The sequence below is a fragment of the Periplaneta americana genome, chromosome 6 (genome assembly GCF_040183065.1).
Source record: "Periplaneta americana isolate PAMFEO1 chromosome 6, P.americana_PAMFEO1_priV1, whole genome shotgun sequence".
In the NCBI taxonomy this organism is placed as follows: domain Eukaryota; kingdom Metazoa; phylum Arthropoda; class Insecta; order Blattodea; family Blattidae; genus Periplaneta; species Periplaneta americana.
In genome coordinates, this window is record NC_091122.1 from 72,689,628 (window position 1) to 72,713,267 (window position 23,640).

Consider the following 23,640-nt stretch of genomic DNA (forward strand, 5'->3'; position numbering starts at 1 on the left):
AAAAATTTGAAATTAAAATTATTTTTAGCCGAAGAGCATTGGACAACAAAGTGACATAATAGGCTAAGTAATGCTGTAATAATTTTTATGCTCGACCATGCCGAAATGTAGTAATTATACACCTGGTAGCAGTCTTTTAATTCATGTTATTAAAGTACATCTATTCATTAAAGTTCAGGTTTTCGATTATTCTCGGATATGCAATCGAAAGACAACGAGGGAAACGTCACGGAGGCTGGAAATCCAATACTGTCGCAGAAGGTTATGTTCTGTTACTATAATAATTAGCGTTAATTGTAAATAATATTCAAATAAATTCAATTTGTCATCTCGTTTTTCAATTATAAATCAATTTCCAGGTTATATCAAAATTAGTTCATGTTACATTACATCAAGTCAATGACATTATTGTTCCTCGGAAAAAATCAATACTTTCGCGTCTGCGCACATCTCACAATTAACGAGCTATGAACAAGGTCACTTCCGATCTTCTGTCAGATACAAATAAAATTAATACTTCTGAATAATTTCAAGATAGAAATATGGTCGAGCATAAAAAGTCGTATGAAACTTGCCTATAATGGTAATTAAGACGCTCGTATGAAAATTATGAAACTCGCTTGTGCTCGTTTCATAAACAGACATACTCGCGTCTTAATTACTATCATTATAGGCTCGTTGCATAATGTGCTATTGTAGGGAATAAGTATTAAATATTTTTAAGTCCTTTATTCTGTGTGTGCTCGATTCAAAAAGCACTTAAGACATTTGATAACGCTCTATAAATCCAGTTAGGAATCTTATTTGACTTTAGCCGTTTTACCAGATTGTAGAGAATTGTTTCCACTTTCAGAATATATAAAAATCTCATTTTCACAAAAACATTGACTTAAGACCTTTTTCCTCCCCGACGCAGAATTTATATTCTTACTAGATATAATAATTCACATTTTTTGGTGGATTAAGACTGAAAAGCCTCTTAAGAGCTTCGCTATTACTCTCAACGTTCAGTTACATATATTTGACAAACTGCCACATGATTTTATCCGGCTTGTAACCCGAGGAATTTAGGCGATATGTTTTTCTCTCCACTATGTAGGCCTGGATCGGAGTTTAAGTGACCACTAATATGTTTCAAGTGGCTTCTATGGCGAAACACGGGTTGTGTAGCAAGAGGGAATATGTTGGCACTAGTGAGTACCTTGTGTTGCTTAAAGTCATCATAATTCATCTATACACACATATTTTTCATACAGTAACCACTGCGATGGCTTAGTGGCCAGAACTTCAGCCTGTCATGCGGGTGGTCCGGGTTGGAGACCCGACCAGGCCTGGACTGTGCCTAACAAGATCGAAATTGATGTTTTTCTCGGAGTTCTCCCGTTTCCCCCCGCATTAGAGATGTACATAATTACGTTAACATCTATTCATTCCGTCATCATTTTCCAAAAACTGGCTGGCGACGCAAGGAGGGGTTGGCCTACTCGAAATCTTAGAACACAGCGAACATTAATGTAGTCAGCAGGCGTAGGTTTGGTAAAGCGCCTAGCTTGAGGGTTAGCACAATAGATCGTGAAAGGCCGCCGTGTAGGGTCATAGTGTCTCCTTCCCGACATTCCAGTCCATTTCATTCCAAACAGTATATTTTTTACGTGAGGCAAAGGATTCACGTCCTTTCTGACCGATTTGAAGTGGCACTCAAGATACTGCCCGTTATTCAAGAGAAGACGAGCGGAAAGAATGTGACCTTCTTGACTATCGCTGTTGATTATTATAAACATAGCTCAGATAAACATCCCAGTAGCCAGGTTATTACTCGTGCAGGAAACATGAATAACAATGCGTATGGAAATTAAAGCTAAGTTGAAGAATAGGAGACCTAATGTTTCCGCTTACTGCAGTACAAATATTGGACGTGTTGTCTTACGTTATCTGTTCACATCCCTTCCTCCTCAGTCCGCTCTCGTCTTCTCCTGAGTCACCGACAGTAGATCTGCCTAAAGGTAAATCGCAGTCCAATGGGATTCATTCTCTTATTTTGAGTTCAGAAGCAAGTGTCTAATATTAACAATTATACTCCAGTAACAGTGTAAAGAGTCCACACCTGTGGAGTAACGGTCAGCGCGTCTGGCCGCGAAACCAGGTGGCCCGGGTTTGAATCGTGGTCGGGGCAAGTTACCTGATTGAGGATTTTTCTGGGGTTTTCCTTCAACCCAATAGAGCAAATGCTGGGTTACTTTCGGTGCTGGACCCCGGACTCATTTCACTGGCATTATCACCTTCATTTTATTAAGATGCTAAATAACCCAGATGTTGATAGAGTGTCGTAAAATAAGCCAATAAAATTAAAAAACAGTGTAACGAGAGATGAATGTTGGCACCTGGCGGCGACTTCGAGAACGAAACAGGTGACCAGAATAAACCAAGGAGAGAAATAAAACCTGAGGTTGGTACAAAATATTGATGACGCAGGATTATGGAAACAGCTGGAAGTGCCTGAGGGCAGGAGCATAGACAAGACTAACGGAGGAAATGCAAGAGAAGACATGATAAGAACGATCAAAAGAACGAAGCGACTACCAGATATTAGTGATTGTGAGGACAAAATAGATAGGACTTTGAGAGGTTATTAAATGGCGAAATGGAGGACAGAATAGTAACGAGGATGGAATTGGCGAGGAAGAAGAGTGCTAAAAAGTGAGTGCAAGAAAGTCAGGGGTGGCAAATTGATAGAATAGAAAGAGACAAGAAAGTGTTAAGCGAAGAAAATAGTGTAAGAGTGTAGTAAGGTAGATATTCAATCAATGAATAAAAGAAAATTAAAGTGAAAGAACATCTAAACAAATGTGGAGTGGAAGAGAGAGAAATTTTAAGTGCAATTAAGTTAAATGAATTAGATATTTCGTGTTTTTCAATGTGGTGGGTTAGGAGTGGAATCAGGGGTACTATAACTGTAGGAGTATTATAGAAATACATATATGGAAAAAGATAATAAAAGAAGAAATTTAGGAATGAAGTGAAGAGAAAGAGTTAAATACGTAAATAAATAGAGGACAGAATAGTAGGGAAATAGTAAGAGACGTGTTGTAAAATAGAGAAAAGGGAAATGTAAACAAATAATTTAAGAGTAAATAGCTGTAAAATAATGATTAAGATTAGATACATTTGAGACTAGAATTTTAATTATGGCTTTTAAGGAACCCGGAGGTTCATGGCCGCCCTCACATAAGCCCGCCATTCGTCCCTATCCTGAGCAAGATTAATCCACTCTCTATCATCATATCTCACCTCCCTCAAATCCATTTTAATATTATCTTCCCATCTACGTATCGGCCTCCCCAAAGTTCTTTTTCCCTCTGGCCTCCCAACTAACACTCTACATGCATTTATGGATTCGCACATACGTCCTACGTGCCCTGCCCATCTCAAACGTCTGGATTTAATTTTCCTAATTATGTCAGGTGAAGAATACAATGCTTGTAGTTCTGTGTTGTGTAACTTTCTCCATTCTCCTGTAACTTCATCCCTCTTAGCCCCAAATATTTTCCTAAAATATTCTCAAAAATACTTAACCTCTGTTCCTCTCTCAAAGTGACAGTGCATGTTTCACAACTATAAACAACAACCGGTAATAGATTTGACAATAGAGAATAAAATAAATAAATAATATAAATTATTAAGGAAAGGAATATGCAATATTTAATAGGAAAGCGAGAAATGGAAGGGAGACAGTCTAGGTATGAGGGAAAGAATAGAATAGGATAGATAGGGAAGAATAGATAGCAATTCATTTAAAACAGAAGAATAGAAAGTATTCAGGAACTACTTAGCAAATTATTACGTTAATAGAAAAGAGTGATAGTATTAAAGGCATGGGGATCGAAAAGCAGAAATGCGATAGTCCACCATAACTATGAATTGTAAAGTTGGCTGACAAATAAATATCATATTTCATCGTATCGTATCGTACCGTACCGTACCGTACATATCATATCATATCATATCATATCATATCATATCATATCATATCATATCATATCATATCATATCATATATCATATCATATCATATACGTATATCATATCATATCATATCATATCATATATCATATCATATCATATCATATCATATCATATATCATCACATCACATCACATCATATATCATATCATATCATATCATATCATATCATATCATATCATATCATATATATCATCACATCACATCATATATCATATCATATCATATCATATCATATCATATCATATCATATCATATCATATCATATCATATATCATCACATCACATCACATCACATCACATCATATCATATCGTATCATATCATATCATATATCATCACATCACATCATATCATATCATATCATATCATATCATATCATATCATATCATATCATATCATATCATATCATATCATATCATATCATATCATATCATATCATATCATATATCATATCATATCATATATCATATCATATCATATCATATCATATCATATCATATCATATCATATCATATCATATCATATCATATCATATCATATATAATACCATATCATATCATATAATATCATATCATATTAACAATTTAGACCTCTGACAAAACGTCATAGAAATTCTTACAAAATCTTTAAAAATGTGTTTGATAGAAAGGAATCTGCAACATATGATGTTAGGTGTTTCACTTGTCCAAACTTCACATTCCTGAAGTCTTTCTTTATCTTTTGGGTTGTGTGATGAGAAATTATATGTCCTTAGCATTGCACCTCTTAGTTTGTAAGATTGGCTCAAATGTCTACGTGTGTGAAAACGAATTACTGTAACTGAGTTTAAGTGTTCGAACTCACGACTTTTATAATGGTGCAAGCTGAATGTGAAAAATGACCCAAGAAATTGTAATATTAATCGTCCACGTTGTTTCGCAGATTCTCATGTTTCTGCATAGGATTACAAGAAAATTAGTTTACAAGTAAATTTACATTTTTCTGTATAGTTGCGGAGGAACGCTATTCAGCTGTTAAAGTGAAACAGATGTGTTGCAGGACAGTTGAAGGAGTAGCGGTAGTTCATTGCACTTAAGACTGAGCAGTAAATGCGATATATAAAAGGTGTATTACACGTGAGTTAAAGGGAACTTCACACTGTGCTAATGGTCTCTTGTTTGACTCACGTCCGACCCACACCTGCAATCCTACATCACAATCACAGTCGTTTACGGTGTGCAAACACACCACTTCCTTCATCACAACAGCGGCACATGTGTCCACACGCACTCAATCCAAGTGTTTAATTCTTTCTAATTAGAAACCAGAATTTGCAGAGATATTTTAATGTGAAACGTGTTTATGGACGAATGTTTTGAAAATAAACGGAATTACCTTGAAAAGCATGAATATATTTTCATTTTCTTCCGTACCTTATTAAAGTCACTTATGAGGTTCAAACCTGTCTCCGGACAGACGACTAAACAACATAATATGCTCAAAATCTGACAGTTTTCTACTACTGCTGACTCACTACTTCGAACCGATGTTCTGTTATAAAATGGCAAATGTGCAAGACAAGTCTTGTTTTTTGTATAGGATGGTTTATAGCAGCGGTGACCAAAACTCGAGCTGCAGTGATTACATGCGGGAGACAGTCTAAGAAGTAAGGAGACGGGGGAGAGGTACATGGCATGAAAACTACAACCAGTGGTGGTTCGTGCCCTAACATTGATTTCTTCATCAACCCCGCGAATAAAAATAACAAGGTTTGTGTATCAGTAATGTCACTACTGTCATCAAGAACCAATAAAAAAATATATATACAAATTTTGTTCCTTTTTTTAAATATTCCTCCATGAACATAATCAGAAATTTCCAGAATTCTCTTCTGGATATTTAGTCGAGAAATGCGCAGTTTTTCAAAATGAATTAACAACTTTCATTGGACAAATTATTTCAGCCATCTTGATCATTACGCTTTTATAAAAGTCTCTTCTTCGGAAAGGTTAAGATAACGAGCTATTTCGTTTGCCAATAGATAGCTGGCTTTCCTACATTCAGTTATGTCATCTTTCTCTTCATGACGATGATTGAAGGCTGATTTCAGTTCTTGGAGTCTAATAGCTCACTTCATTACTACACTAGCACGTAATATTCAATCAGTTTCGCTATACCATCACCACCACCACCACCACTATATTATTATTATTAATTATTATTATTATTATTATTATTATTATTATTATTATTATTAAATCAATAACTAGTACATAACTGATAATAGTCATCAAAAGAGTAAAAAATAAATAAAATGGAGATATGGCGTAGTAATTATTTTATCATTCAAGGAAAGATGTAGGCTGATATACTGAGGCACCTATATAAGAATTATGGTAACACTTGCTGATAAATAATAATAATAATAATAATAATAATAATAATAATAATAATAATAATAATAATAATAATAATACCTGTTATGCCTGTGTATTCAGCTTAATGCTCTGTAATGTCGCTTCTATATAGCTACTATCAATTGAACCGTTGAGCAAAGCAACATATTACATTTTTTTCCGACAGAACAGCGAATAAATTCCTCTTCCCATTCTGTACGAAACCTGTAGAGACAGAGGGTTTGTAGAGCGACATGGTACCGACACTGCTTACCATCAGTACGTGAGCGAGACAGAGAGCAATGTACAGGAAACTCCCCTTACCAGTATGAATGTCTATGATTACATGATGTAATGACGATACCCAGTTGGTCACCTCTGGTTTATAGAGACAAAACTTAGCCTATAAGTGTAATGTAAGTTCATAGGGTGTTTTATAAGTGCAATGGAAGTTCATAGGAGACGAAATATACGTTTCAGACACGTCATTTAAAGTATGTTCTGAATGGTTAGGTAGTGTAGGAAAAGCGTATAGCTCAGGACGACTATCTGTACTGTCATTTTCCAGTCTTTCCTATTTTCTGCCTTCCTCTTTGTTTCCGTATATAATCCATGTATCTTAATGTCGTCTATCATCTGATATCTACTTCTGCTCCGAACTCTTCTCTCGTTCACCATTCCTTCCAGGGTATCAGTAGGCAGTTTCTTCTCAACCAGTAACCCAGCCAATTTCTTTTCCTGTTTCTCATCTGTTTCAGCAACATTCCTTCTTCATCCACTCTTTCCAACACAACTTCGTGTCTTTCTCTGTCTGTCCGTTTCACACGCTCCATCCTTATCCATATCCACATTTCAAATGCTTCTGTTCGCTTCTCTTCACTTCGTCGTAATGTCCATGTTTCTGCCCCATACAATCCTTCACTGCAAACGAAGCACTTTACTAGTATCTTCCAGAGGTCCGCAGAAGATGCTCCTTTTTCTATTAAAAGCTTCCTTGACCATTTCTCTCTTCCTTTTGACTTCCTGGCGGAAACTCATGTTACTGCTTATAATAACCCCAAGCATTTGAAGCTGTCCACTTGCTCTATTTCTTCATTTACAATTCGCAAGTTTACCTTCTTTACTTTTCTTCCCATGATCATGGTCGTCATCTTATTAGCATTTATCTTCATCCCATACTGCTCACAGCTGTCGTTTAGCTCCAGTAGCATATCCCTTAGTTTCATCTCCTCTTCTGCTAACAACGCCATATCATCAGCAAATCTTACACATTTTTTTCTTCTTCCTTACAGTATCACGCCTCCCATGTTCTTAAAAAGTTTTTCACTAAATCCTCCAAGTAAATGTTGAACAGGATTGGTCATGAAAGGTATCCTTATCGTACTCCTCTCCCTATTTCACTTCCATCTGACATTTCTTCTCCTATCCTGACTTTGACTCGTTCTTTCATGTAAAGGTTACTGAACAGCGTCCTCTCTTTCCAATCCACACCAATTTTCTTTAGGATCCCTATCTGTTTATTCCAATCCACTCTGTCAAATGTCTTTTCTATACCCACAAATACTATATACACTTCTTTATTCCTCTCTAGGTATCTTTTGCCGATTGTTCGTAGCAGTGCAATTGCAGCTCTCGTACCTTTTCCCTTCCTGAAGCTATAACACAAATTAAATGTTCTCCATTATTTCTACGCATTGTCATCTAATGCATGTAAAATGTATAAAGAACACTAGGAACACGATTATCATGAATCTAATTGAATTCTCTGCCATAACATCGACCCACTAATCTGTGCTATAAATTTTGTGGAGAGTTTGGCATGATTTTATATCTTGGCCAATATCGGTCGAATGCTATTCTTCAGTGTTCCATTCGTGGATTCCGTGAGTGATTGCTCTCAATGTTTTATTCTCTCTGAAATAATTATTGTACAGTTTTTATTCTGCCCCTTGCAACAATCACTTGTTATGTGGAAATTATATATATTTCACAAAACATTTTCTAATTTCATCTGTCCCTCATTTCACCTCATCGTTATTCAACAGGCACACGTAAATAAACCCTGCAGAGCAGTTATATATTCCAAAGTTATTTGTCCAGACCTTCCTATGTTAGAATGCAGTTCCTACTGATAACTCGGTTTTATGCAAGGTTTGTTGCAGGTCGATTAAAATGATTAGGTGATTTCTAACTTTCTTTGTTAATCCTCTTAGATTTTTAATAATTGTTAACCATACTTGCCTTTCTGTGACGAAAATTCCTTTTTTTTCTAAATTATTTTCAGTTCGCCTTCGGAAACTTGTGAATTTTTATGATCATTTTAAAAATGGGCCATACTTGCTACAAGAATCTGATTTCGTAATTTTAAATTCGAAACTAAATTCTATGTCGAACATTTCTCTAAACTTTCTCTCTGAAACAATACTTACATTCCCAATTTACAGTATTCACGGCAAGAATTATTTTTATATACTCTTGAAACATTCTTGTCACAAATTATATACATACGGCTTGCTTCGATTCTCCAAACCACTATAAAAGTGGAATTATAGTGTTCAGAAAATATATATCACCACGATTCAAATGTTTTCATAAGGAAGCGGATTTTAGAGGATCGGTATTTTCTCTATTTACAATATTATTGTTATTATTAATACCTATTACTATTATCAAATACCTTACTATATTAATACCGGACAGCTCAGCATTGACGTGAGTGCGAAATATTGCGGACTTGACATCTAGCGGAGCGGCGTGGAATTACGTCCACAAATACAAATATTAACATAGCGTAAATCGGACTATTATATAAAACGTGAGGTATTAATGTGGAACAATATACGAGACACTTAAGAAATGTTGAATAGTACCGTATTTAATACAACATTATTTTACATCAAAGCTGTATATTATGAGAAATATTGCATGCGTCATATTATTTTCCGTAATTAATTATTGCGTATTTTTTCTTTGATTTAGTGAGACAAAAATAATAAAATTCTGACATTAAGAATGAATTTACAATAACGCTTTATATACCCATTACTGACAACTGCAAAGATAAAATGGTAGTTATCTCATGCTTGTAATAATTAATAAAGGCATGTGGACAACAATAAAACTTAATTTGCTAAAACCTTAAAATTTCCAATATATTATAACTTCTATTCATTTATTAGGCCTAAATAAAAAAAAGCTAATTTGTATTCTTCTATCAACACAGAGGCAAAGGCATTAGGACTCCGCGTAATAAAGAATTTTGGTGACTCACGTTTTATGAACTCTCGGAAATCTAAAGTACGATTTGGAGCAATTTGTAATGATGTAATTGTAGCAATTATAAACAGCACATTACACCCTGACATTTTAACACAGCACTAATTAATAAAACTATTAACTACCCAGCAAAAATATACATTGCAGTTGATTACAGCTCGTTTCGCGAGTATCTCCACACCGGCCGCCTAGGTAGCAGCACCAGCGTCGTTCACGCGTAGAACTGCTAGCTGTCCGGTATTATTATAATAATGTATTTGCTATTATTATCATTATTATTACTACTATTACTATTAATAAGTTACATTAAAATGAAAATTACTGTATACCATAATTTGGACCTTAAATTGGCAAAACTTCATTTCTCACAATAGTTTATTAAGCCTTGTCGGATTGTAAAGAAAACAACTATCGCAATGTCCATATTATATATGTTATAGTTGGGCTAATGGTTGGCGCTAGGGGTACAATACCTCGCCTCTTTGCCAGTTTCTGCAAGAAGTTCCAGCTGAACAACGACTTCATTCGTGATGTTTCCCTTGCCGCTATCAGAGGATCACTTGCCATTTTAAAATACCATCTGTACTTTGTTTCCTAAAAAGGGATACTTTTCCTCGAATGTCTAATCTGTTTGTTTACTATGTTTAGGCCTGTTATATGCATGCTATTATCTTTCCTGTACTTAATTGTCCCTTTTGTTCGTTCCCCTCCTTTCTCTTTTGCGGCCTGTTTTTTTTTTTTTTTTTTCCACTCAATATGTTTATTATGCTTTGTCCAATGAGGCAGTCCCGTCATTGGGAAAGCTGAAAGAGTGTCTTTCAATGTGAGTATTGTGAAATTTTAATTTTACTACCATTTTTTTCTATTGTTCTATTAAAATTATAGCATATAGCCTATTAGCCGATTGTACCGTATAGGATACTTTGTCAATTTAAGGGTTAAAAAAAAGTGTTGTCACTTCTTAGGTCTTGTTTCTGAGTTTTGCAGCTACTTTTTAGTTGTTTCTTAATGTTGCGACTTCTGCGAAAAAGATTTTGAAAAAATATGTACATTTAAATTAATTCTTTAAAACTTTCTGTTAAACCTCCATGCTGTACGCGTAATATCGGACTGAAACCTGTGTTATAAATAGATATTTAATTATTTCGTCTCAATTTCTTAACTAGTTTCCGCTAGTTGGCGGCACAGCAGTTCGAGTGGCACCTCCTTTAAGAAGCGCTATGGGCTAAGTATGCGCCAGCTAAAAAATCTGTCCTACCATAGAACGAGCTCGAATTTGAATAATTTCTAAGTTGTGCTAGGAAGTGTGTATGAGAAAGCAGAACTGAGTGCCAAGCCTAATCTCATTTGAAATTTAAATGAAACAGGGTTTTCATTGGTTACTAAACCTAACAAAATTGTGACCCCAAAAGAAACAAAGTCTGTCTATCTTCAAACAATAGCAGAGAAAGGAGAAACAATTGTCTTGCTAGCGCATTCGGATTAGGCCTAAATAGTTCTCATAATGTTTTCTTTTTCCATCTTTGACATAATTTATTTTTTATTTTATTGGGTTATTTTACGACGCTGTATCAACATCTAGGTTATTTAGCGTCTGAATGATATGAAGGTGATAATGCCTGTGAAATGAATCCGGGGTCCAGCACCGAAAGTTACCCAGCATTTGCTCGTATTGGGTTGAGGGGAAACCCCGGAAAAAACCTCAACGAGGTAACTTGCCCCGACCGGGATTCGAACCCGGGCCACCTGGTTTCGCTGCCAGACGCGCTGACCGTTACTCCACAGGTGTGGACATAATGTTTAATGCAGATACGTAGGCCTATAAGATGAATTTATTAATTTACAATTAATATGCAAGCCCTTTCGTGTTATTAATGTTAATAATTCAAGGCCAGTTGTTCTATATTTAGGCCTATTGCCTATTTGTTAATGTTTGTTCAGTTCATGTGTGTAAACATGTAGTGATGTTTAGATTACATTAAAACGTTTTGAGCTAGAAAGAGTATTTTTGAAAATTGCACAAGTATTGCGAAGTTCCACGAATTCATGAAACACACACATATGATTTCATGTTTTAGATGGAGCCATTCCCCTGTTGAGATATACTTACTTACTTACTTACTTACTGGCTTTTAAGGAACCCGGAGGTTCCTTTGCCGCCCTCACATAAGCCCGCCATTGGTCCCTATCCTGAGCAAGATTAATCCATTATCTATCATCATATCCCACTTCCCTCAAATCCATTTTTATATTATCTTCCCATCTACGTCTCGGCCTCCCCAAAGATCTTTTTCCATCCGGCCTCCCAACTAACACTTTATATGCATTTCAGGATTCGCCCATACGCGCTACATGCCCTGTCCATCTCAAACATCTGGATTTAATGTTCCTAATTATGTCAGGTGAAGAATACAATGCGTGTAGTTCTGTGTTGTGTAACTTTCTCCATTCTCCTAACTTCATCCCTCTTAGCCCCAAATATTTTCCTAAGTACCTTATTCTCAAACACCCTTATCCTATGTTCCTCTCTCAAAGTGAGAGTCCAAGTTTCACAACCATAAAGAACAACCGGTAATATAACTGTTTTATAAAATCTAACTTTCAGATTTTTTGACTGGATAATAAAAGTTTCTCAACCGAATAATAAAACGCATTTCCCGTATTTATTCTATGTTTAATTTCCTCCCGAGTATGATTTGTATTTGTTACTGTTGCTCCCAGGTATTTGAATTTTTCCACCTCTTCAATAGATAAATTTCCAATTTTTATATTTCCATTTCGTACAATATTCTCGTCACGAGACATAATCATATACTTGGTCTTTTCGGGATTTACTTTCAAACCTATCTCTTTACTTTCTTCAAGTATAATTCCCGTGTTTTCCTTAATCGTTTGTGAGATACACTTAAAAAATAAAATCTTTATACCAACCAATACAATTATATCTAGTGATTAATTGCTCCATGAAGGAATTTTTTCAGGCATTTTTGGGTATAACTATAGAGAGAAAATCTTAATACTGCGAAATTAACCGAGTTCGCCTTATACATACTATACCCTTGCAGCTTCACAAAGGCACACTGTCAGAATGAGTACAATGCGTTGTTGTGAACTTACTTACTGGCTTTTAAGGAACCAGGAGGTTCATTGCCGCCCTCATATAAGCCCGCCATTGGTCCCTATGCTGAGCAAGATTAATCCAGTCTCCATCATCATATCCCACCTCCCTCAAATCCATTTTAATATTATCTTCTCATCTAAGTCTCAGCCTCTCCGAAGATCTTTTTCCCTCCGGCCTCCCAACTAACACTCTATATGCATTTCTGAATTCGCCCATACGTGCTACATGCCCTGTCTTACATGCCATGTTGTGAACTACTGCGTTTAAAAGTAATCGAAGTTGAATTCAAAAGTTTTTCATTTAGTATTACTTATTTCATGTCATGAAAATGACGTAAGCTATACTTCATAATATATTCAAAAATGAAGAATTGTAGAAATCCAAATTAACAACTTACCTATTCAGAAAAAAAAACATTTTTTCATTTATATTTGTAAGATGTCTTTGGAATGAAGAAGATATGATTACAATGAATTATTTTAATAATACAACTTTGTGTTACAGGTATATTACGGAACTGAACTACTTTATGTATTTTTCGATATCATTGAAATTCGCTTTGGTGAAAGCGAGATATTACAAGGGCCCATAAAGAAAATATTACAATAATAATTGTTTCCCGCTGCATGAGTGCGAACACTTAAAAATGTGTGCCAGTTAATATTATTGTCAATGGTTTTAAGTTTACAGTCAAATTTTATGAACAAGGGAGGAGCTGGAGATATTTGAAGCTCTTTTGTGTGTTCCTTTATTCTAGGTCATGATGCTGCACCTTTGTCCTGTTGAACAGCACAGATGCAAATATCCCTCGAATAGACGTGACCCACTCTGATGAATGTAAGTTAATAACTGTATTTTACGAGGTCGTAAAAGGTGGCGAAACTGATGGTGGAGACAGTAACATAAATCACTCCATCGATCACGACCTCGAAAGATCCCTCTGCAGTTCAATATTAACTTATGTTTCGAGTAGCCCACGTTGGTCTGCGCTATCTAACTGCTCCATTATTTGTAATTCGATCGAAAATTGCAGTGATAAATTGTAAAGCCATTTCATCTGTCTACTGTATGTTAGAGACTTTATGAAGAGGAAAACAAAGGTGAAAGCTAGAATTTAAAGCTAAGCGACAACAAAGATTCATATGATATTTAGACACTGCAAAAGACATAATATTCTCAGTGGGTCAATGCGGATACATAATGACTTCTAGTTGAAAGTTTTAAGACTTGCGGTGAGGAGTAGGCTAAATGTGTGGAGCCGGATCCTTTTAAAGATGACGTACAATCGAAAGTTCTCTCTGATCCATACGTAACATAGGAAGATACAAATTTTTCTTCTCATTTCCGTAGAACGGTAGATTTTGGAACAAGAATCCAGGATTGATTTCAAACAGAAAAGTTAAAATTTATCTTCAGGTCATAGCAATAAACTTGTCCAAGTGTACTTTATCTACTTTGTGACCGAAGAGTTCCTGTGTTTGTGAGTATCCTCTGCAAGAAGCTCACTAGAATGGTGATGGAATGGCTAAAACACCGAATTAGCAAAGTATAAAATTATGATCATCATTAAGCATGCTATTTTCTTCTTAATTTAATAAATTCTATTCATTTCTGCGATTAAAAAATAATAATAAACAGCTTAGCTGACATTTTTTCTTCAGTGATGGCTTTTCATGCTACAAATCAACGGGATTGGAGTGCGATTAAAGACAAGGGAGGAGGCCTTTATCTCCTTTTCTTACCGACAGTTTACTGTATGTCACTTGCTCAGTGTTTGTTCTGTTTGATTTAACAGCTGGTTAGAATGATGTTAATCAGAGTGTCAGTAAGTTTTATTGCTGAAGAAGTCATCATCGTTGAGAAAGTGATCCCCAATACATATAATAATAATAATAATAATAATAATAATAATAATAATAATAATAATAATAATAATAATAATAATAATAATAATAATAATAATCAGATTCATCAGATATTTTGTATTCGACAGATATTGCAGAAAAAATAGAAGTATGAGGATACAGTACATAAGTTATTCATAGATTTCAAAAAGACACATGACTCGGTTAAGAGAGAAGTTTAGTTCGATTAATTAAAATGTGTCTCAGTGAAACTTATAGCAGAGTCAATATATAGTTTCTATCTGATGCTTTTCCAATTCACTGCGGGCTAAAGCAAAGAGATGCACTGTCACCTTTGCTTTTTAACCTCACTCCAGAATATACCTTTAGGAAAGTTCAGGATGACAGAGAAGGTTTGGAATTGAACGGGTTACATCAGCTTCTTGTCTATGCGGATGACGTGAATATGTTAGGAAAAAATCCACAAACGATTAGGGAAGATACGGAAATTCTACTTGAAGCAAGTAAAGCGATAGGTTTGGAAGTAAATCCCGAAACGACAAAGTATATGATTCGCAAATCAAGATTTCAGGTATAACTCCCTGTAAAGTTGATTTGAATAATTTCGAGGGAAAAATTGTTCCGGAGCCGGGTATCGAACCCGGGACCTTTGGTTTAACGTACCAACGCTCTACCACTGAGTTACTCGGGAACTCTAACCGACACCGATCCAATTTTTCCCTCTATATCCACAGACCTCAAAGTGGGCTGACAGCCGTCAAGCAACCAACTTCGAGTGCACACTAACTCCGTGTGACTTAAATTGTGGCTTTCTGTTAACGAACAGTGACGTGTATTATGCAAATCAAGATTTCAGGTATAACTCCCTGTAAAGTTGATTTGAATAATTTCGAGGGAAAAATTGTTCCGGAGCCGGGTATCGAACCCGGGACCTTTGGTTTAACGTACCAACGCTCTACCACTGAGCTACTCGGGAACTCTAACCGACACCGATCCAATTTTTCCCTCTATATCCACAGACCTCAAAGTGGGCTGACAGCCGTCAAGCAACCAACTTCGAGTGCACACTAACTCCGTGTGACTTAAATTGTGGCTTTCTGTTAACGAACAGTGACGTGTATTATGCAAATCAAGATTTCAGGTATAACTCCCTGTAAAGTTGATTTGAATAATTTCGAGGGAAAAATTGTTCCGGAGCCGGGTATCGAACCCGGGACCTTTGGTTTAACGTACCAACGCTCTACCACTGAGCTACTCGGGAACTCTAACCGACACCGATCCAATTTTTCCCTCTATATCCACAGACCTCAAAGTGGGCTGACAGCCGTCAAGCAACCAACTTCGAGTGCACACTAACTCCGTGTGACTTAAATTGTGGCTTTCTGTTAACGAACAGTGACGTGTATTATGCAAATCAAGATTTCAGGTATAACTCCCTGTAAAGTTGATTTGAATAATTTCGAGGGAAAAATTGTTCCGGAGCCGGGTATCGAACCCGGGACCTTTGGTTTAACGTACCAACGCTCTACCACTGAGCTACTCGGGAACTCTAACCGACACCGATCCAATTTTTCCCTCTATATCCACAGACCTCAAAGTGGGCTGACAGGCGTCAAGCAAGCAACTTCGAGTGCACACTAACTCCGTGTGACTTAAATTGTGGCTTTCTGTTAACGAACAGTGACGTGTATTATGCAAATCAAGATTTCAGATATAACTCCCTGTAAAGTTGATTTGAATAATTTCGAGGAAAAATTGTTCCGGAGCCGGGTATCGAACACGGGACCTTTGGTTTAACGTACCAACGCTCTACCACTGAGCTACTCGGGAACTCTAACCGACACCGATCCAATTTTTCCCTCTATATCTACAGACCTCAAAGTGGGCTGACAGCCGTCAAGCAACCAACTTCGAGTGCACACTAACTCCGTGTGACTTAAATTGTGGCTTTCTGTTAACGAACAGTGACGTGTATTATGCAAATCAAGATTTCAGGTATAACTCCCTGTAAAGTTGATTTGAATAATTTCGAGGGAAAAATTGTTCCGGAGCCGGGTATCGAACCCGGGACCTTTGGTTTAACGTACCAACGCTCTACCACTGAGCTACTCGGGAACTCTAACCGACACCGATCCAATTTTTCCCTCTATATCCACAGACCTCAAAGTGGGCTGACAGCCGTCAAGCAACCAACTTCGAGTGCACACTAACTCCGTGTGACTTAAATTGTGGCTTTCTGTTAACGAACAGTGACGTGTATTATGCAAATCAAGATTTCAGGTATAACTCCCTGTAAAGTTGATTTGAATAATTTCGAGGGAAAAATTGTTCCGGAGCCGGGTATCGAACCCGGGACCTTTGGTTTAACGTACCAACGCTCTACCACTGAGCTACTCGGGAACTCTAACCGACACCGATCCAATTTTTCCCTCTATATCCACAGACCTCAAAGTGGGCTGACAGCCGTCAAGCAACCAACTTCGAGTGCACACTAACTCCGTGTGACTTAAATTGTGGCTTTCTGTTAACGAACAGTGACGTGTATTATGCAAATCAAGATTTCAGGTATAACTCCCTGTAAAGTTGATTTGAATAATTTCGAGGGAAAAATTGTTCCGGAGCCGGGTATCGAACACGGGACCTTTGGTTTAACGTACCAACGCTCTACCACTGAGCTACTCGGGAACTCTAACCGACACCGATCCAATTTTTCCCTCTATATCCACAGACCTCAAAGTTGGCTGACAGGCGTCAAGCAAGCAACTTCGAGTGCACACTAACTCCGTGTGACTTAAATTGTGGCTTTCTGTTAACGAACAGTGACGTGTATTATGCAAATCAAGATTTCAGATATAACTCCCTGTAAAGTTGATTTGAATAATTTCGAGGGAAAAATTGTTCCGGAGCCGGGTATCGAACACGGGACCTTTGGTTTAACGTACCAACGCTCTACCACTGAGCTACTCGGGAACTCTAACCGACACCGATCCAATTTTTCCCTCTATATCTACAGACCTCAAAGTGGGCTGACAGCCGTCAAGCAACCAACTTCGAGTGCACACTAACTCCGTGTGACTTAAATTGTGGCTTTCTGTTAACGAACAGTGACGTGTATTATGCAAATCAAGATTTCAGGTATAACTCCCTGTAAAGTTGATTTGAATAATTTCGAGGGAAAAATTGTTCCGGAGCCGGGTATCGAACCCGGGACCTTTGGTTTAACGTACCAACGCTCTACCACTGAGCTACTCGGGAACTCTAACCGACACCGATCCAATTTAAGTCACACGGAGTTAGTGTGCACTCGAAGTTGCTTGCTTGACGCCTGTCAGCCCACTTTGAGGTCTATGGATATAGAGGGAAAAATTGGATCGGTGTCGGTTAGAGTTCCCGAGTAGCTCAGTGGTAGAGCGTTGGTACGTTAAACCAAAGGTCCCGGGTTCGATACCCGGCTCCGGAACAATTTTTCCCTCGAAATTATTCAAAGTATATGATTATGTCTCGTGACCAGAATAATGTATCAAATGGAAATATAAAAATTGGAGATTTATCCTTCGAAGAGGTTGAAAAATTCAAATATCTTGGAGCAACAGTAACAAATATAAATGACACTGGGAGAAAATTAAACGCAGAAATAAATATGGGAAATGCGTGTTATTATCCGGTTGTGAAGCTTTTGTCATCCAGTCTACTGTCAAATAATCTGAAAGTTAGAATTTATAAAACAGTTATATTACCGATTGGTTTGTATGGTTGTGAAATTTAGACTCTCACTTTGAGAGAGGAACGGAAATTAAGTCTAAGGGTGTTTGAGAATAAGGTTCTTAGGAAAATATTTTGGTATGAAGTTACAGGAGAAAGGAGAAAGTTACACAACGCAGAATTGCAAGCATTGTATTCTTTACCTGACATAATTAGGAATATTAAATGCAGACGTTTGAGATGGGCAGGGCATGTAGCACGTACGGACGAATCCAGAAATGCATATAGAGTGTTAGTTGGGAGGCCGAAGGGAAAATATCTTCGGGGAGGCCGAGACGTAGATGGGAGGATAATATTAAAATGGATTTGAGGGAGGTTGGATATGACAGAGACTGGATTAATCTTGCACAGGTTAGGGACCGATGGCGGCCTTATGTGAGGGCGGCAATGATCTTCCGGGTTCCTTAAAAGCCATAAGTAAGTAAGTATAATAATAGTAATAATAATTTGTACTCTTCATATACGATTTTAGAAGCTGATGAGAAGAGTATAGCTGTTATTTAAATAACAACAAGTGAAGGAAGGAGTATAATATTTGATATGTTTAACTCACTCGTTTGGAATAGAAATATTTTAAATAAAACAAAAACCCTCATTCAATTTTAAGTCACTGGTACAAAGTATTATGCTATAAGGGTGCTAAATCATGAATATTAGACAAAGTATATGAGAACACATTATTGGCTACTGAAATGGACGTCTGGCGGAGGGCAGAGAGAACATCAAGAAAGGAAAAAAATTATAAATCAAAGAATTAGAGCAATATGGTGGTAGGAAAGAACATTATTGCAGTAGGCCTATTTGAAGAAAAAGGTTAAATGTTTTGGACACGTGAAGAAAATGAGAAATGGAAGAATACTGAAGTTGATGCTGGAATGGATTGCTGAGGGGAAAGAAAACGAGGGAAACCAAGAGAATAATGGATGTATGGCATCAGAAGGAATAGGACTAGAAGAAATCTTACTGAAGAATATGCTGAGGATAGAGATTTGTAAAGGAACAAAATTCTACAGGTGAATTTTTTTATTGGGTTATTTTACGACGCTTTATCAACATCTAGGTTATTTAGCGTCTGAATGAAATGAAGGTGATAATGCCGGTGAAATGAGTCAAAGGTCCAACACCGAAAGTTACCCAGCATTTGCTCGTATTGGGTTGGGGGAAAACCCCGGAAAAAACCTCAACCAGGTAACTTGCCCCGACCGGGATTCGAACCCGGGCCACCTGGTTTCGCGGCCAGACGCGTTGACCGTTACTCCACAGATATGGACTCTACAGGTGAAGAATAGCTTCTATGTTACAGAAAAATTCTAACAAAAGTTACATAGTACACTGTGGGTCTCCATGGCGTTTAATAGGAAAGGTTTATTTTGTTAACAAATCACTGCTACATCGATTTGTACTATCATTTGATCTATTAATACAGTGTCTCTTCCTTCATTAAATTTTTACATTCGCTATTCGTCACCCGACAGACCTCATTGTATCAAATTATCAGTAGTTTTAACGCAGTACAAATAGTTCTGTAAGTAGGGTAGAGTAGCATAAATCGCACCGCTTCCTAAATCGCACCTATGCATTTTTAAAACAAGTTACTGTAGTAATGTGACATATAGTAGTATTGTTACAATCTACTATATGAACTTCACTTGATTTCTGTCACTTCTTTGTGTCAGCAGCGTGGTGATAGTGTATTCTAATATAATCGCTCAGGTGGATGTATATTTAGCTAACATTTTGTAACTAAATAACGGATTTGTATGCATAGGAATCCACAATCTTAAGATGTTATTGGTTTAAAGAAATATTAAACAACATTTAACTTAGTACGATTTTCGAATATGTGATGATTATAGGCCAGAATGAAGGAAATAATAACTTATGACGTAGTTTCTCAATTCGCACCACTTTGTAAGTGCCTAATTCGCACCGGTGCGATATGAGCAAATGTAGCAATTCTAGTTGTACAAAAGAAGGCCACAAAAATTTTAACTGAACGAGGAATGCAACAGGTGGGTGCAATATCAAGTGGCGAAAAGGGCGTTAATACAACAAGTGTGAGTTGTACAAGCGCACCCGGTATTTTGTGCCACCTATGATAATTTTTAAACGTCAAACAGTCCATCCTACATTATCGGCTGGTGCTCCTCCAGGATCGTTAATTGTTTGCTCTGAGTCAGGTTACATCAACAGTGAACTATTTGTCGAATAGTCAAACATTTTATTTGCCACTCAAACCTGCATAGAAAAAAGTGCTGTTTCTGTATGTCCACCTATACGACCCATTCCAAAAATTTAGTAATTAGATTATCTTGGGAAAATGGTATGCTCCTGTTTCAGCTTCCTCGTCATAATACTCATAGGCCCAGCCTTTAGATGTCTCTATCTTCAAACCATTTCAGACAGCCATATCATGAAGCAGTTCTTAGGTGGCTTCGAGATAATCGTGCAGAAAAGGTGAAGCAGTTTATAGTCTGAATTGCCTGGTGAAGCACATGGCAAATGTGTAAGAATAAAAAACGCATTCAGGATGTTTAAATGTTAGGTAATATTTTATGCTCTATTTTTTCAATTTCATTTGAAGATGCGTTACTCTCTTTCATTAATTTCAATAAACTTGTAATTTGCATTTATTACATTATTCATATTAAATACTGTTCAATATGTTCAATATTAGAAGCTTTCCTTCATCCTGTTCCCTGCAGATAAAGAGGTGCGATTTAAGAAACCGCAGGTGCTATTTAGGAAACTAGTTGCCTAATTGGCACCACTGACAAGTGTTTCGAAAATGTCATTCTAATTAAAAAATATTACATCAAATTCAAGAATTGTTTTTTACATGAAAGGTAAATATTCTGGGAATGAATCTTTGTAAAGAAATGCAGAAAATAAAAACTGTATTGTTCAATAAAAATTACAAAAGCTAAAGTGGTGCGATATAGGCAACCTTACCCTAATATTTTTTTTTTTTTCAAATAAGACCTGAAGTTTTTACTAACAAATCATTTTGCAATTATTAAGGCCTTGTCCATTTCCAGAACTTAGTGGGAAATCACTATAATGTCTTACCAGTTAGGCAAGAGACATTATGAAACCTAAGAGTTTGGGTGCATTTAGAACGAAATGGGAGCATGAGAATCTTAGAGTCCAAAGCTGGAATTAATATTTTGTCGCAAATTCTGTTGTTAACAAGAGTCACTTTGATTCCATTATTTAACGCAAGATTTTTACTGGTTTAGAGGGCGTTCTGAAGCCAAGACATCACAGTTGTATCACAGTCTAGTACAGTGATGTCAAATGATGCCCATAGGAGCAAGCGCGCGTTTCAGAGTCCAGGAGAGCCTGAGCGCTTTACAGCGGAAAGGAAAGAGACAGACGAAAGAGGTAGTGTATGCCTCTTGGTCGAGCTATATACTGGGATGGGCAGCACTGATTCAACGGATAAAGAGAAGAGAACTTATTAAAACTGTATCCACGTTAATTTTCAGATTTGTCTGAGAAGTATAAGTGCATTATAAGAATGTAAGTTTTAATTTTAATGTTCATTTTTCACAAGTTTGCTTTCTTTTATTCAAAAGGAATATTTTCTCAACTTTTTTATAGAAAAATGAAATTTTCAGATATGTTTGTTTAGTAGCCTTACAGATACTAAAACAATGTTTTCGGAAATCTTATATATATCGTAAATACGTATTACTGAAGATAGTGTATTAAAATGTTTGAAAATATTCGCATAGAAAATGTTTGTAAGGAAATGAATTAACAAAGCAAATACTGTTACATCACAAACAAAAGATATGTGTCTATGTGTTGGTAAAACGTCAGCTCTATAGCTTCAGCAAATTTCGAGATAATTTAATATTCTGAAAACTGAAAGTTTGCGCACCAATATCACCTAAAAGCATAATGCGATAAGAGTTTTATTATGCAATATTAGTTACAGTTAAAACATATACCTAGACAACTTTGCTTTGTACTATAATATTGTTTTGTTTACTTTTATAAGGCTAAAGATACCATCAATATCAATTTCACCTTATCATGTCATATTCAGTGTCTTTCTTTGGGATAACACTTTCTTTATGAATGATGTGTTTAATTCACTTAGTACAGTAGCTATAGTTGTAGTTATTATGGAATTGTGTGAATATTCCTTCTTTACTCTTTATTATGTCATTAACGTTTAAAACACAACTGCAATATTAGGCTAAGATATAAGTGTTAGTACTTTTGTTTTACAGACAACATAGAAAATAACAAACAGAAAGAAGCCATATAAAAATAACGACATAAAATTTCACGTTCCGTTTGAAGTCTGTGCACCACTGTTTTCTTAATCCAACAGGCTGCTTATTCCTCCTAGCATACCTAGCGCTTAATGCCCGCGCACGACGTCAAGTCAGAAAAATTCGCTTGTTTTGACATCACTGGTCTAGTATATACAGTTACGAAGCTCAATACGTAGTAAATATGAATACATAGATAGTTGGTAATCACTAGGTTCGCTACTATCGCCTCATCACAGACAATGCGAAATAGTACCTGCACAGTCTATTGTTTCTAGTACCCTCAACAACTCGAGCTTCGTACGACTGTATATAGGCCTACTAGACTGTAGTTATATGTAGAGTTATAATTGAAGAGTGCATGGACACAGAAAGCTCAGCTCATTTCCGCTATCAGGTGGACAAGAGACGTTTTCAAAAGGAGCTCCTCAACTTTGACGTTACGTATTATGGTGTTCTTGAACAGACATTATAAGAAATGAAGCGGGGCTACAAAGAATGGGTAAAGAAAGAAGCATGCTGAATCTGATCAGGAAGATAAAAAGAAATTGGCTGAGTCACTGGCTAAGAAGAAACTGCCTACTCAAGGATGCTTTGGAAGGAATGGTAAACGGAAAAAAGTTCAGAGCAGAAAAACATATCAGATAATAGACAACATCATGATACATTGTTCGTATGCGGAGGGTAATAGGAAGGCGAAAAATAGGGAAAATTGGAGAATGCCCTCCTAGCAGTGAAAGACCTGTCCCTGAGCAGAAAACCGTGAATGAATGGATGAATGCTTGACTGAATAATTGAATTAACGAATTACTTCTATTGTGATTAAGATTTTATACTAAAAATAGTACTATTCATTTTAATTCAGTAGTAGGACCAATAATAATAATAATAATAATACTAATAATAATAATAATAATAATAGTAATAATAATAA